Source organism: Elephas maximus, chromosome 2, assembly GCF_024166365.1.
Source record: "Elephas maximus indicus isolate mEleMax1 chromosome 2, mEleMax1 primary haplotype, whole genome shotgun sequence".
In the NCBI taxonomy this organism is placed as follows: Eukaryota; Metazoa; Chordata; class Mammalia; order Proboscidea; family Elephantidae; genus Elephas; species Elephas maximus.
The window spans coordinates 76,519,473-76,535,922 of record NC_064820.1 but is presented as its reverse complement, the minus strand read 5'-3'; the positions used below and the strand labels follow the sequence as shown (position 1 = coordinate 76,535,922).

At 42.7% G+C, this 16,450-nt stretch overlaps 1 long non-coding RNA gene across 1 annotated transcript in view; it reads left to right on the top strand.

The window, feature by feature from the left end:
• Positions 1-16,450, top strand: part of LOC126065411 (uncharacterized) — a 267,033-nt gene that overhangs the window by 85,594 nt on the left and 164,989 nt on the right. Inside the window, exons 4-5 of the long non-coding RNA XR_007514856.1 lie at positions 4,713-4,991; positions 8,260-8,417. This is a non-coding gene — a long non-coding RNA (uncharacterized LOC126065411). The remainder of the gene's footprint in view (positions 1-4,712; positions 4,992-8,259; positions 8,418-16,450) is intronic.

The following is a 16,450-nucleotide window of genomic DNA, read 5'->3' as shown; positions in this document are numbered from 1 at the left end:
ACCATCATAGCCCTGTTGCCACAAGAGGGAAAAGGAATCTGCACAGGCCTTGCTTTCCCATGCCTCTCATCTACCGCCATCATTGTTTCTTATGTTCAATGGCCACAGTAGATGTAAAAGAAGGAAAAAAGGCATAAGAAATGTAGAATATTTACAGCTCATATACGGTTCACATGTTGTTGTTAGGTGACGTCGAGTCGTTTCCAACTCATAGCGACCCTATGCACAACAGAACAAAACACTGCAACAGCCTTACAATCATTGTTATGTTTGAGCTCATTGTTGCAGCCACTGTGTCAATCCACCTCATTGAGGGTCTTCCTCTTTTCCGCTGACCCTGTACTCTGCCAAGCATGATGTCCTTCTCCAGGGACTGATCCCTCCTGAACATGTCCAAAGTATGTAAGATGCAGTCTTGCCATCCTTGCCTCTAAGGAGCATTCTGGTTGTACTTCCTCCAAGACAGATTTGTTCGTTCTTCTGGCAATCCATGGTATATTCAATATTGTTTGCCAACACCACAATTCAAAAGCGTCAACTCTTCTTCCGTCTTCCTTATTCATTGTCCAGCTTTCACATGCATATGATGTGATTGAAAACACCATGGCTTGGGTCAGGCGCACCTTAGTCTTCAGGATGACATCTTTGCTCTTCAACACTTTGAAGAGGTCCTTTGCAGCAGATTTGCCCAATGCAACGCGTCTTTTGATTTCTTGACTGCTGCTTCCATGGCTGTTGATTGTAGATCCAAGTCAGATGAAATCCTTGACAACTTCAATCTTTTCTCCATTTATCATGATGTTGCTCATTGGTCCAGTTGTGAGGATTTTTGTTTCCTTTATGTTGAGGTGTAATCCATACTGTAGGCTGTGGTCTTTGATCTTCATTAGTAAGTTCTTTAGGTCCTCTTCACTTTCAGCAAGCAAGGTTGTGTCATCTGCATAATGCATGTTGTTAATGAGTCTTCCTCCAACTCTGATGCCCTATTCTTCTTCATATAGTCCAGCTTCTCAGATTATTTGCTCAGCATACAGATTAAATAGGTATGGTGAAAGAATACAACCCTGACGCACACCTTTCCTGACTTTAAGCCAGTCAGTATCCCCTTGTTCTGTCCGAACAACTGCCTCTTGATCTATGTAAAGGTTCCTCATGAGCACAATTAAGTGTTCTGGAATTCCCATTCTTCCCAGTGTTATCCATAGTTTGTTATGATCCACACAGTCGAAAGTCTTTACATAGTCAATAAAATACAGGTAAACATCCTTCTGGTATTCTCTGCTTTCAGCCAGGATCCATCTGACATCAGCAATGATATTCCTGGTTCCACGTCCTCTTCCGAAACTGGCCTGATTTTCTGGCAGTTCCCTGTCAATATACTACTGCAGCTGTTTTTGAATGATCTTCAGCAAAATTTTGCTTGCGTGTGATGTTAATGATACTGTTGTATAATTTCCACATTCGGTTGGATCACCTTTCTTGGGAATAGGCATAAATATGGATCTCTTCCAGTCATTTGGCCAGGAAGCTGTCTTCCATATTTCTTGGCATAGATGATTGAGCACCTCCAGTGCTGCATCTGTTTGTTGAAACATCTCAATTGATATTCCATCAGTTCCTGGAGCCTTGTTTTTTGCCAATGCCTTCAGAGCCGCTTGGACTTCTTCCTTCAGTACCATCAGTTCCTGATCATATGCCATCTCTTGAAATGGTTGAACATCGACTAATTTTTTTGGTATAATGACTCGGTGTATTTCTTCCATCTTCTTTTGATGCTTCCTGCATCATTTAATATTTTCCCCATGGAATCCTTCACTATTGCAACTTGAGGCTTGAATTTTTTCTTCAGTTCTTTCAGCTTGAGAAACGCTGAGCGTGTTCTTCCCTTTTGGTTTTCCACCTTCAGCTCTTTGCACAAGTCGTTATAATACTTTACTTTGTCTTCTTGAGAGGCCCTTTGAAATCTTCTGTTCAGTTCTTTTACTTCATCAATTCTTCCTTTTGCTTTAGCTGTTCGACACTCAAGAGCAAGTTTCAGAGTCTCCTCTGACATCCATCTTGATCTTTTCTTTCTTTCCTGTCTTTTCAATGACATCTTGCTTTCTTCATAGATGATGTCCTTGATATCATCCCACAACTCGTCTGGTCATCAGTCAGTAGTGTTCAATGCGTCAAATCTGCTCTTCATATGGTCTCTAAATTCAGGTGGGATATACTGAAGGTCATATTTTGGCTCTCGTGGACTTGCTCTGATTTTCTTCAGTTTCAGCTTGAACTTGCATATGAGCAATTGATGGTCTGTTCCACAGTCGGCCCCTGGCCTTGTTCTGACTGATAATATTGAGCTTTTCCATCATCTCTTTCCACAGATGTAGTCAGTTTGATTCCTGTGCGTTCCATCTGGTGAGGTCCATGTGTATAGTCGCCGTTTATGTTGGTAAAAGAAGGTATTTGCAATGAAGAAGTCATTGGTCTTGCAAAATTCTATCATTCGATCTCCGGCATTGTTTCTGTCACCAAGGCCATATTTTCCAACTACTGATCCTTCTTCGTTTCCAACTTTCGCATTCCAATTGCCAGTACTTATCAATGCATCTTGATTGCATGTTCGATCAATTTCAGACTGCAGTAGCTGATAAAAATCTTCTATTTCTTCATCTTTGGCCTAATGGTTGGTGCATAAATTTGAATAATAGTCGTATTAACGGGTCTTCCTTGTAGGCATATGGATATTATCCTATAACTGACAGCATTGTACTTCAGGATAGATCTTGAAACGTTCTTATTGACGATGAATGCAACACCATTCCTCTTCAAGTTTTCATTCCCAGCATAGTAGACTATATGATTGTCTGATTCGAAATGGCCAATACCAGTCCACTTCAGCTCACTAATGCCTAGGATATCGATGTTTATGTGTTCTATTTCATTTTTGATGATTTCCAATTGTCCTAGATTCATACTTCATACATTCCAGGTTTCAATTATTAATGGATGTTTGCAGCTTTTTCCTCTAATTTTGAGTCATGCCACATCAGCAAATGAAGGTCCTGAAAGCTTTACTCCATCCACGTCATTAAGGTCGACTCTACTTTGAGGAGGCAGCTCTTCCCCAGTCATCTTTTGAGTGCCTTCTAAACTGGGGGGCTCATCTTCCAGCACTATATCAGACGATGTTCCACTGCTATTCATAAGATTTTCACTGGCTAATGCTTTTCAGAAGTAGACTGCTGGGTCCTTCTTCCTAGTCCATCTTAGTCTGGAAGCTCAGGTGAAACCTGTCCTTCATGGGTGACCCTGCTGGTATCTGAATACCGGTGGCATAGCTTCCAGCATCACAGGAACACACAAGCCCCCACAGTACAACAAACTGACAGACACATGGGCTGCCTAAAAAGCCATAAAGACAGTGTAACAACCCAGCCAGGGGAGAAGAATTCACAGCCATACCAAGCAGTTTCAAAGGCAACCTAAAGCCCAAATAGTTTGGCAGGTGATGATATTAGTGGAGCTAGAGGAGAATCTGGATACGCCACATTGAATTCCCTCATGAATCCATCACTCTAGCATCACTAGTAGATTCTGGCTTTAGGTCCTGCATTCAGCTGCAGCATTATTCAGAATTTGTTCTTATGAAAAATCAGTCTGGATTAAAAAACAAAAACAGAAAAACCTATTGCATTGAGCCGATTCTGACTCATAGCAATGCTATAGGACAGAGTACAACTGACCCATAGGGCTTCCAAGGACTGCCTGCCAACCTTTTGGTTAGCAGCTGAACTCTTAACCACTATACCACCAGGGTTTCCTGAGCCTGGATAGGAAGTCTTAAATTCAAACCATAACAACCAACCACTGCCAGCTCTGCTCAAGAGGCCCAGAGAAGAGACAAGCCTTGAAAGAGATTTTCTCAACCTTCAGCTAGCTTTACCCTCTCTTTATCTGTGGAAAGAAAACCTCAGCCTGTCACCAGAGCTCAGTTGTGCACCATCTGGTCTCTCAGGGGAAACGGGGTGGAATTGTGGTTTGCTCCGCCTTGCTATTTAGGGCTAGATGAAGGGCAGACATAGAGGCCGTATGTACACTTCTCTCTGCTGTGAGAGAGGAGAAGGGCTGCTCTCGGGTTGCTTAAAATGGCCTGGTCTGGGGAGAAGCAGGGTGAGGCCTGACACAGGGCTGTGATGCCTCTCCTATCTGTGTCTCTGGATGCCTTCCTCAGGGTCTGAGCTGCAAGTACCAAGTTGTGGCTGACCCCAGGGAGAGAGCGGAGGGCACAAGGCAATGAAAGCCAGCCCAGGGCTCCAGAATTTTTGCATAGAGAGCCCAAAAGAAAAGCCTGTCTTCACTCTGCACTAAGGAGGCTTTTAGCTGGCAGCCCTCATTAGCTAAGTGAAACAGGCCTGAAACGAAGCAGGGTGAGGCCCTTGCCCTAGAAGCTGCATCCCAGAGGCTGTGTGGTAGGTTCTCTGGCTTGAGAGGGCCAAGAGCTCCTTGTGGCTACAGCATTGGCAATGTAGACTAACGCTTCCTCAGAGTTCTGCATGTAGAACCCTGCTAGAGCTAGAAGGGCCCTGGCGATCACCTGGTTCATGCCAGTCATTTTAGAGAGCTGTTCATTGAGCCAGGTGTGTGAAATACCTCGCCCCAGGCCACAGGGTTAAAAGGGGCAGATCCAGTAGTATAACCTTAAGTTTCTTTCTTCTGTCCTGCAGGGCCTCCTCTAAAAGGATCAAGATACAGTCTTAAGTGTGATAAACCAGCTGTTATAAACACAGGTTTTCATCGGGAAGAAGGATAAAGAGAGAATTCATATTCTTTGGTTCCATTTAATTAACCTCTTGAGCTGAACAAATAACCTCTGTCATGACCATCCAAGTCCTCTTCTGAGACTGAGATTCTCTAAATCTAAAAAAAATCTTTTTGTTCATCTGTTTTCACCTTCATCTGCTTCATCATACCTGGAAACATTTGACCTGCCGTGGAGAAGCCAGGTCAGCACTTTCCCAGTGGCACAGAACCTCCTACACAAGAGCCCAAACCAGGGGTGGATTCACCAGTAAGCAGTGTTCCTTGTTTATTGGGTAATCTGTCCCTGGTTCTAACCCTCAGGATAGTTCAGCTATTGCCAATCCCTGAGTGTCTTCTATGTGCCAGTGTTACATGGATTATCCTTAATCTTCACAACAGTTCTAAGTGATAGCTCTAGTTATCCATTTTACAGATATGGAAACTGAGGCCAAGGTTCTCTGACTTGCTAAACTTTCTAAGATAAGGGACAGACAGAGGATATTTGTATCCAGGCCTGACTGTAAAGCATCTCCTTCCACAAGGTCCCCAACACTGCCTGGTGGAAGACTCTTGTGAGGCTAACTCAGTAACATGCTATGTGGTGCACAGAGAGAACAAGGGGACTGAGCAGCTCTGAAGCAGGCCAGCTTATACTGGATCCAGAGGTCCTTGTCATTCTCTCTCTCTTTCAGCAATGCCTTCCTCTGCATTGGGTCCATTCTTAAGCAGGTATTCCCTCATTGTAACAAAGCTGCCAGCGATGATAGGCTTATGTTCTATCATCTCAGCAATTCTCGTGTAAAAGAGCATACCTGCCTCTTCCAAATGTCTCAATCAAAGTCCAGCGATTAAGTCTCATTTGCTGATCACTATATGGTCGATCAGAAGCCCTGGTGGCACCATGGTTAAGAACTACGGCTGCTAACCAAAAGGTCAGCACTTCAAGTCTACCAGCCGCTCTTTGGAAACTCTATGGGGCAGTTCTACTCTGTCCTATAAGGTCACTGTGAGTCAGAACCGACTTGAAGGCATTTTTTTTAATGGCCAATCTGATTCCATCCGCTGATTGGCCAGGCCGGGGCCACATGTCCCCTTTGGAAGCAGGGAACAGGTCAGTCCCTCTCCGCGGTTCTACATGCTGAGAATAGGGGTAGGGGTGGTTTCCTAAGAGAAATCAGGGGGTGCTGTGGGAAGAAGAGTAAGTGGATGGTGATCAGGCAAAAACAGTGTTAACTCTAGAATTGTTTGTGAAACTTTAATGTGCATACAAATCATCTGGGATCTTGTTAGTTTTAGAGATTCTAATTCAGAAAATATGGGGTGGGGCTCCATGAATCTGCCTTTCTAAGGCGGTCCCAGGTGCCTGAACCCACGTTGAGTTGCACTACATTTCGGTGCTCAGTGAGGAATCAACTACCTCAAGCTGCTGCCGCAGCTCCCAAAGTGGTGTGCCCCAGGAGGCAGGCTTCCTTGAGGGGTTTGCAGGGATGACAGAATATTACTCAGTTATATTTTCCTGGATATCACCATCCTTTCTGCTTTTCCTTTACACCAGAAGATGATGGGGCTTGTGTGGGGTACCCAAAGCTATTACACAGAGGGTTTTCTCCAGTTCTGTTTGGGAAGAGTCCCTTTCCCCTACATATCCTTCCCTAGGAGGTGGCTTAGGGAGAGGGACTGGAAGGGGAATGCAGTAGAAGTGTAACCGAGAACGAGGGTTCTTGTCCTGCTCTATTAGCTGATGGAAATAAGATGGACACATATCTCCAAATGCAAGGGAAACGCCAAGTGGGAATTTATTGTTTGCGAATACAGGGCTGAAAGACCCCAGTGGACCTGGAAGCTTTTATACCCTCAAGTCCCCTGGGGGCAGGTACTGGCACCGTAAATGGGAAACCCTGAGCCCTCCCATGCCCAAATTTGGAGATTTGGGTGCTGAGTCATGTTGCAATGGGCCTCAAGCGCTGCAGCGTGCGGGAGAATATCTCTGTACTCAGATGTGGAGTCAGGTTGAAAACACCGTTCTTTAGATCCTGCGCATGTGCCAAGATTCTGGTTTGCGCATGCGCAGAGATCCAGTGCCGAATTCAAACTGCGCTGTGGTCGCGCCTAACCTTGGCTGGAGATGGTGGCTTGGTGGGCTGCGGGAATTGGGGGGTGGGGGGGCATCTCGGCGGAAACTTCAGAAGGACCTAGGGCTAGAATGGGACATATGGGAGCGATTTGTCCTTTAGGGATGGAGATGGAAATTTTCAAACATGGAAGCACTCATCTTAGGACAGGAATGGCGAGATCAACCTACATTCCCAGGAAGCAAAAGGTCAGGATGTAAGCAGATTGTTTCTAGGAAGAATATGTCAGGATATGCGTAATTGGTTCCTAGGAAGAATGTGTATGACCTAACCGGCTTGTGCCACTCACCTAGGGGGTAAAACTTATTCTCCCCCACCCCAGCCAAATGACTGACCTTTTCATTTCAAAGGACCCCAAAGCTAAAACTCAATCAGTCGCTAACCCCCTACCTTTCCTTTGTTCGCTATGCATGAAAACCTCTAATTTGATAGAGACGGAGGAGAGCTTTGTATTTTTATTTAGCGCCGCCCAGCTTGAGCTGTATTATTCCTCAGTAAAACTCCTTCTCTTTCACTCCTAACAGAGTAAGAGATTTTCTTGACAGGAAGGATCATAAGGTTTAAAAGTGAAGGTAATGTTTTACACCCTTAACCCCACTGCAAGGGCAGGGAGGTGTTGGAATTTTAAAGAAATCTGAAAAAGACCAATGCCTTGGAATTGGTACATGCTGGGAAGGGCATTTTTTCAAACCCATCCAGATGTATTTAAGGACTAACTCACTGAGACAGGAACTAGGTTTGGGGTGAGGCTTGATTGGCTGCCCCCACAGCTGCACAAGCAGAGGTAGCAAACCTGAATCCTACCTTACCTTCTAGAGCCAGCAAAAATGCTAATAATTCCAGTTGCAGTCCTGTAGAAGTATAATAGAGACGTATGCAGTTTTAAATGTTTTAGTAGCCGAATTTAAAAAGTAAAGACAAGCAAAAACCAAACCCATTGCTGTCAAGTTGATTCTGACTCATATATGAAAGAGTAGAACCATCTCATAGGGTTTCCAAGCAGCGGCTGGTGAATTTCAACTGCTGCCTTTTTGGTTAGCAGCCAGGCTTTTAACCACTTCACCAACAGTAAACATAATTTTAGTATGTTATTTAACCCAATATACTCAACATATCATTTCAACATTAACTCAACTAAAAAAATTATTACTGTGATATTTTACATTCTTCTACTCACACTAAAACTTTGAAAACTAAAGTATTTTACACTTACAGCACACCTCCATTTGTACTAGCCACATTTGAAGGGTTCAATAGCACATGGGGTTAGTGGATACTGAAATCGACCTGGCAGGCCAAAGCTGTCCTCCATTGCTTCCCCATTTTCTTCCTCTTCCAGAATGCTGGCATTGCTTAGATGCTGAACAGAGATTGTTCCTGGTCTTGCAGAGGCTTAGCTGTAATGGTGCTGGTGGCTGTGAAGGCTCAGACTGAAGGGACAGCAACTGGCTTATTTGGCGACGAGTTCCCTACTATGTTGATTGCTCTGCACAATGTGTGAGTCATCGTGGGAGCGTGGAGGCTGGGTGGGTGAGATTCCCTCTATTCTGAGACCTTCTCACGGGCCTTCATGTATGTGGGGGTGGGAGGGAGGGACTGACGCAGTGCCAAATGGGATGGCCAGGGAATATGGAGGGCTGTGTCTGGATTCACAAAAATAGACCTCTGTAGGGTAGTTACAAAAGCTCCAAATATAATTTCCCCGTGCATGGAAGGAGCAGGATGAGGGAGATGTTAAAGAGTTACATGCTTTTATAGTTAAAATACTCAGGAAAGTTAATAAGGACCAGGGCCGTTGGGAATGTCAGGATCTGGGACTGCCTTTTTGATTATATTGTAGAGTCGTCTCTATTTTCCAGAGTTTTGTCTGAAGAGGTTTTTTCTTTCACATGTCACACATCTGTTTTCAGTACTTCCTGCTTGATTTGAACATTAAAAAAATTTGCCTCATGTATGAATTTCCATGGGCTTCTAAAATGGACAGATGTATTTGAAAAGCAGCTGGTCAAATGCTGTCTCACAGAAAGTGGGCATAAAGCTCACAGTCTTTTGGGAAGAGTGCTTTACCCTGGTAAAAATGATGGCAATCTACAAGGGACTCATCAGCACAGTGGCTGTGAGCTCAGGCTGGATTTGAATCCCATCCTCTGCTAAGTTATTTAACCTCCCTGAGCCTCAGTTTCCTCTTCCACAAAATGCACATAATAATAGTTCGTACCTCCACGGGATGTTGGGAGGATCAAATGAAATAACGCATATACGGCGCTTAGCATCATGCCTGGCACACAGAGGCATAAGTAATGTATGGCCGGTAGGGGATGTGCCCTGGTAGCTGCTTAAGGAGGGGTGCTAATGAGCAGTTTCTATTGGACATCACAGTTTCCATTGCCAGTTGTGGGAAATCATTCAGCAATTTAAAACTAATTGCTATAGGCGCTGTTTTCCATAGATAGACCCCTACTGGCATGTAGGGAGCCCTGGAGAAATGTTAGCTGTCATCAGAATTACTCTCTGTAGGAAACGCCAGCTCTTCTCTAACCCAGGCCAGGCACTGCAGTTCAGTGCCGTGGATGGCCAGGTGGAATCCTCTCATTTACCAAACTGCCATATGTTTAAATTAAACAGTATAACGTGACAGGTGTGGAAAATGACACACAGACAAGAGTGATTTGGCCACATCTGTTTAGAGAATTGGTGGCAGAACACGGGACAGACGGAACCCAGAATTTCTATTTTACAACACTTACTTAGGGTCTTCTGGGTCTAAGAACCAGTGTCTTAAATTTCAGAGAGAATAGAGAGGAAACTGATGGGGCAGAGTTTTAATATGAAACCACAGAGCACAAATACAACAGCCCAATATAACGGCAAATGTAAAACTCAGTAAAGACTTGATCAAAAATTCATGCATCAGACGTTCAATAGGATGGGCTAATATGTAGTCACTAAAAATGCTTACAGTGAATATCGATTTGGCATGGGAAAATGCTTCTGATCTATGTTAAGTGTAAAGAGCAAGAGATAAAACTGCACAGTTTAATGACAAATATATGCACACACACATATATATTATGTATATATATGTACTAGAATGCTCTAAACCAGATGTTAGATGTTAATTTTACTTATCTTTGTTGGGTAGTAGCTTTTTTCTTTATGCTTTGGTGTATTTTCTACAGTGAAGAGTCGCTACTTTCATAATCAGAAAAAATACTGACGGTTACAAAGGATTTCCAGCCCTGTTTTACACCAGGAAGCCTGCAGCTCATTCTCATTTTGCTCAGCCTTGCAGGACTCCTAGTGGCTTCAAAGTCTGCTTTGTTTACAAAAGAATTATTATATGGGGAGTCCAGGGAGATTGACTGATAAAGAACAAAGTGGAACATGTTTTAATGAAGCTGCAAACCAGAGTCAGGACACTCTCGCAACAGAATCTTTAATGAATTCAGTGGACAGCAGTTATAGTCAAAGACAATTGGATAAATGGCAAATGCGAATGTTAGCAAGCTATGTGAGGGAGTATGATAGACTTCTTTATCTATCCATATCAGGGACGAGATTATCATGGTTTTCATTTAGTCTAGGGTAGGTTAACTCAGTTTATCAGGACTTGATGAGGCCAGTGTCAGGGCTTTATCCTATCTCATCCCAACTGGCTTTCTTACCAGCTTTTTTCCAAACTACATGTGGGTTCTGCTTCCACTCAGGATCTTGCTTGCAACTGTCTTCCCAAACTGCCTATTCTGTCTTGCTGCCCAGGTTGAAGTCCTTTTGCCTTGGACCCAGTTGTTCCCCTTTGCTAGTCCCTTTTGCCTTGGAAATAATTCTTCCTCTTTGGCCAGCCACTTTAGGTCTGTTGATTGTCTATACATTCTTTGTGTGTCTGACCTCACATTTGACCCTTTTTTTTATTCCTCAGGTCCATGCCCCATAGCTTTGATGTAATCAGCCTTGCTCCTCTCTCATGCCCAATCTCAGCCACTAGAGCCCCTGCCCAGGTCAAAGCCCTGGTCCTCATGTGGGCTCAGGAGAGGTGTCTGGACATCACTGGCCTAGCTCTGTGCCATGACCACAGAATCTCTGTAACTCTGTTATTCTCCATAGTTGTTCTATTACATACTCCCTAAGTGCTTGGAGACTGGGAGATGGAATACTGATGGACCATAGCAGGCTCACTCTATAATCCTGGGTCTGTCACTTCCTAGTATATATACACACACACACAAAAAAACCCTGTTGTCAAGTTGATTCCCACTCATAGTGACCCTATAGGACTGAGTAGAACTGCCCCATAGGGTTTCCAAGGAGCAGCTGGTAGATTCAAACTGCTGATCTTTTGGCTAGTGGCCAAGCTGTTAACCACTATGCCACCAGGGCTTCATATATATATAAATATATAAATTTATTACATATAAAGTGCTTGGCTGCAACGTAGCTAACAATGTATTAGTTGTTTTGGTATTATTATTGTATTATAAAAACAACCTAACCTATCATGTGGCAAGAGCATGTGCTCTAGAGTCAGGCCAAACCCATTGCCACTGAGTCAATTCCAACTCATAAAAAACCCCCAGTGCCATCGACTCATAGTGACCCGATATAATGGAGTAGAACTGCCCCAAAGGGTTTCCAAGGTTGAAATCTTTACGGAAACAGACTGCCACTTCTTTCTCCCATGGAGAGTCAGGCAGACCTGGGTTAAACTGCTGTTCTGACTGTGACTGACTGTGGCATATCTGTGTGCTCTGTTTCTTCTTCTGTAAAATGGGATAATAAAGAGTACTACCTCTAGGAGTTGCTTAAGGGAGTAAAGGAAATAATAATGCATATGAAATACTTACAAATGCCTGGCACATAGTTAGTGCCAGAATATGTTTGGTATTGTTTATATTATGGATGAAGGACAGGTCACCAGCTTTTTCTAGGAAGTTGTTAGGTGCTGTCAAATCAGTTCTTACTTGTACCTACCCTATGTACATCAGGACGAAACTGCCTGGTCTTGCACCATCCTCACAATCATTGCAATGTCTGAGCCCAGTTTTGTAGCTACTGTGCCAATCTATCTCACTGAGCTTCTTCCTTTTTTTCACTGACCCTCTACCTTTACCAAGCACGATGTCCTTTTCTAGGGACTGGTCCCTCCTCATAAGGTGTCCAAAGTACATGAGACGTAGTCTAGCTGACCTTGCTTTTAAGGAGCATTCTGGGTGTACCTCTTCCAAAACGTATTTGTGTGTTCTTCTGGCAGTCCATGGTATATTCAGTATTCTTCGCCAACACCATAATTCAAAGGCATCAATTCTTCTTTAGTTTTCCTTTTTCATTGTCCAGCTTTCACACGCACATGAGGCAGTTGAAAATACCATGGCTTGGATCAGGCACACCTTAGTCCTCAAAGTGACATCTTTGCTTTTTAACACTTTAAAGAAGTCTTTTGCAGTAGATTTGCCCAATGCAATACGTTGTTTGATTTTTTGACTGCTGTTCCATGGGTGTTGATTGTGGATCCAAGTAAAATGAAATCCTTGACAATTTCAGTCTTTTCTCCATTTATCATGATGTTGCTTGTTGGTCCTGTTGTGAGGATTTTTGTTTTCTTTATGTTGCGGTGTAACCCATACTGAAGGCTATGGTCTTTGATCTTCATCAGTAAGTGCTTCCAGTCCTCTTCACTTTCAGCAAGCAAGTTTGCGTCATCTGCATATTGCAGTTTGTTAATGGGTCTTCCTCCAGTCATAATGCCCTATTCTTCTTCAGATAGTCCAACTTCTCGGATTATTCGCTCAGCACACAGATTGAATAAGTACCATGAAGGGATATAACCCTGCCGCACACCTTTCCTGATTTTAAACCACACAGTATCCCCTTGTTTTACTGGAACGATTTCCTCTTGGTCCATGTACAGGCTTCATATTGAGCACAATTAAGTATTCTTGAATTCTCGTTCTTCCCAGTGTCATCCACAATTTGTTATGATCCATAGAGTCAAATGCCTTTGCATAGGCAATAAAACACAAGTAAACATCTTTCTGTTATTCTTTACTTTTAGCCAAGGTCCACCTGATATCAGCAATGATATCCCTTGTTCATGTCATCTTGTGAATCCTGCTTGAATTTCTGGCAGTTTCCTGTCATTATACTGCAACCACTTTCCAATTATCTTCAGCTAAATTTTACTTGCTGTGATATTATTAATATTGTTCGATAATTTCCATATTATGTTGGATCAGCTTTCTTCAGGATGGACACAAAATATGGATCTTTTCTAGTCAATTGGTCAGGTAGCTGTCTTCCAAATTTCTTGGCATAGATGAGTGAGCACATCCAGCGCTGCATTCGTTTGTTGAGACATCTCGATTGTTATTCCTTCAATTTTTGGAGCCTTGTATTTTTCCTTCGGTACCATTGGTTCTTGATCATATGCTGCCTCCTGAAATGGTTGAACATCAACCATTTCTTTTTGGTACAGTGACTCTGTGTATTCCTTCCATCTTGTTTTTTTTTTTTTAAATAATTTTTATTGTGCTCTAAGTGAAAGTTTGCAAATCAAGTCAGTCTCTCACACAAAAACCCATATACACCTTGCCACACACTCCCAATTACTCTCCCCCTAATGAGACAGTCTGCTCTTTCCCTCCAGTCTCTCTTTTCATGTCCTTTTCCCAGCTTCTAACCCCCTCCACCCTCTCATCTACCCTCCAGGCAGAGATGCTAACATAGTCTCAAGTGTCCACCTGATCCAAGAAGTTCACTCCTCACCAGCATCCCTCTCCAACCCATTGTCTAGTCCAATCCATGTGTGAAGAGTTGGCTTCGGGAATGTTTCCTGTCCTGGGGCAACAGAAGGTCTGGGGGCCATGACCACCCGGGGTCCTTCCAGTCTCAGACCATTAAGTCTGGTCTTATGAGAATTTGGGGTCTGCATCCCACTGCTCTCCTGCTCCCTCAGGGGTTCTTTGTTGTGTTCCCTGTCAGGGCAGTCATCAGTTGTAGCCAGGCACCATCTAGTTCTTCTGGTCTCAGTCCATCTTGTTCTGATGCTTCCTGCATCATTCAACATTTTTCCCGTAGAGTCCTTCAGTATTGCAACTTGAAGCTTGAATTTTTTTCTTCAGTTCTTTCAGCTTGAGAAACGCTGAGTTGTTCTTCCCTTTTGGTGTTCTAACACCAGGTCTTTGCACATTTCATTGTAATACTTTGTCTTCTTGAGCCACCCTTTGAAATCTTCTGTTCAGCTCTTTTACTTCCTCATCCATTTGTTTTAGCTACTCTACATTCAAGAGCAAGTTTCAGAGTCTCTTCTGACATCCATTTTGGGCTTTTCTTTCTTTGTTGTCTTTTTTAACGACCTCTTACTTTCTTCATGTATGATGCCACTGATGTCATTTTACAACTCATCTGGCTTTTGGTCATTAGTGTTCAGTGCATCAAATCTATTCTTGAGATAGGCTCTAAATTCAGGTGGGATATACTCAAGGCCATACTTTGGCTCTCATGGACTTGTTTTCATTTTTCTTCGGCTTTGGCTTTAACTTGTACATGAGCAGTTGATGGTCTGTTCTGCAGTCGGCTTCTGGCCTTGCTCTGACTGATGATATTGAACTTCTCTATCGTCCCTTTCCACAGATGCGGTCAGTTTGATTCCTGTGTATTCCATCCCATGATGCCCAAGCGTATAGTGGCCATTTATGCTGGTGAAAAAAGGCATTTGCAATGAATAAGCCATTGGTCTCCGGCCTTGTTTCTGTCACCAAGACCACATTTTCCAAGTATAGGCCCTTCTTCTTTGTTTCCAACATTCGCATTCCAATCACCGGTAATTATTAACCTGTCTTGATTTCATGTTTGATCAATTTCAGACTGCAGAAGTTGGCAAAACCTTCAATTTCTTCATCTTTGGCATTAGTGGTTGGTGTGTAAATTTGAATAATAGTATTAACTGGTCTTTCTTGCAGGCTTATGGATATCCCATCACTGATAGCATTGTACTTCAGGATAGACCTCGAAGTGTTCTTTTTGGCAATGAACGCAATGCCATTCCTCTTCAATTTGTCATTCCTGTCATAGTAGACCATATGATTGTCTGATTGAAAATGTCCAATACCAGTCCATTTCAGCTCACTAATGCCTAGGATATCAGTGTGTATGCATACCATTTCATTTTTGATGACTTCCAATTTTCCTACATTCATACTTCGCACATTTCATGTTCTGATTATTAATGGATGTTTGCAGCTGTTTCTTCTCATTTTGAGTCATGTCACATCAGCATATGAAAGTCCCAAAAAACTTACACAAGTCATTAAGGTTAACTCTACTTTGCGGAGGCAGCTCTTCTGCAGTCGTATTTTGAGTGCCTTACAATTAAGGGCCTCATCTTCTGGCAGTGTATCAGACAGTGTTCTGCTGCTATTCATAATGATTTCGCTAGCCAGTTTTTTTTCACAAGTACACCACTGTTTTCGTCTTCCCAGTTTGTTGTAGTCTGGAATCTCTGCTGAAACCTGTCCACCATGGGTGACCCTGCTGGTACCTGAAATACTGGTGGCATAACTTTCAGCATCACAGCAACATACAAGTCACCACAGTGTGACAAACTGACTGACAAGCGGTGGTTTCCAGGGAAGGCCTTCAGGGAATAGGAATTTATATGTGGTTGATTTAAGTTATGACAATACTTAGCCTTCATAAAGCATATTTCCTTCAAAGAGGAAAGTTTTCCTCCTTTAGCTTTATAGTAATTTCTAGGCTAGGGAGGGTTTGCAGTGATGTCAAAAGCTGGCTTTCTCTAGAAGTTGACTAGCCATATTCAGCTGACTTCATGAGATCATATTTTCCTTTAACTATTAATTCTGGAACTATTTTAAGTCATTTTTGTATCCTTAAACAAAAAATCATTCTCTAAAAGAAATCTCACTTGTGTTCCATGTTATATGAAACCAACAGACTATATCTTTAATATTATGATCCTCGTGTGCATCCAAACATATCATCCTTCCTAGAAAGGATGATACTTATTATTATCATTAACTTTTATGGTATTTCAGAGTTGACATTTGAATTCTACAGTAAATCAGGTTTTTGTGATGTGCTAAAGAATCATATGAGTGTAAGAGTAGGATTAGGTCCAGAACTGGCAAGCTAGGTTTTCCCTCTGTCCGGGACAATGAGATTACTTTACTCTAAACCAGATTATCTTTCTCTAAAGTGCACATGAGCTGAGACCAAGGAGCTCTGAAAGCGTGCATCTGCTGGCCAAAGGCAATATGTTAGGGTGCACATAACGATCATAATATTAAAGATATAGTATCTTTGCTTCATGTAGTGTAAAATACAACTGAGAATTCTTTTAGAAAATGATTTTTTTGTTTAAATCTACAAAAATGACTTAAAATAATTCCAGAACCACTAGGTACAGGAAAATACAGTCTCATGGAGTCAGTTGAATATGGCTAGTCATCTTCTAGAGAAAGCCAACTGTTGATATCACCACAAACCCTCCCTAGTTTAGCTATGATTACAAAGCTAAC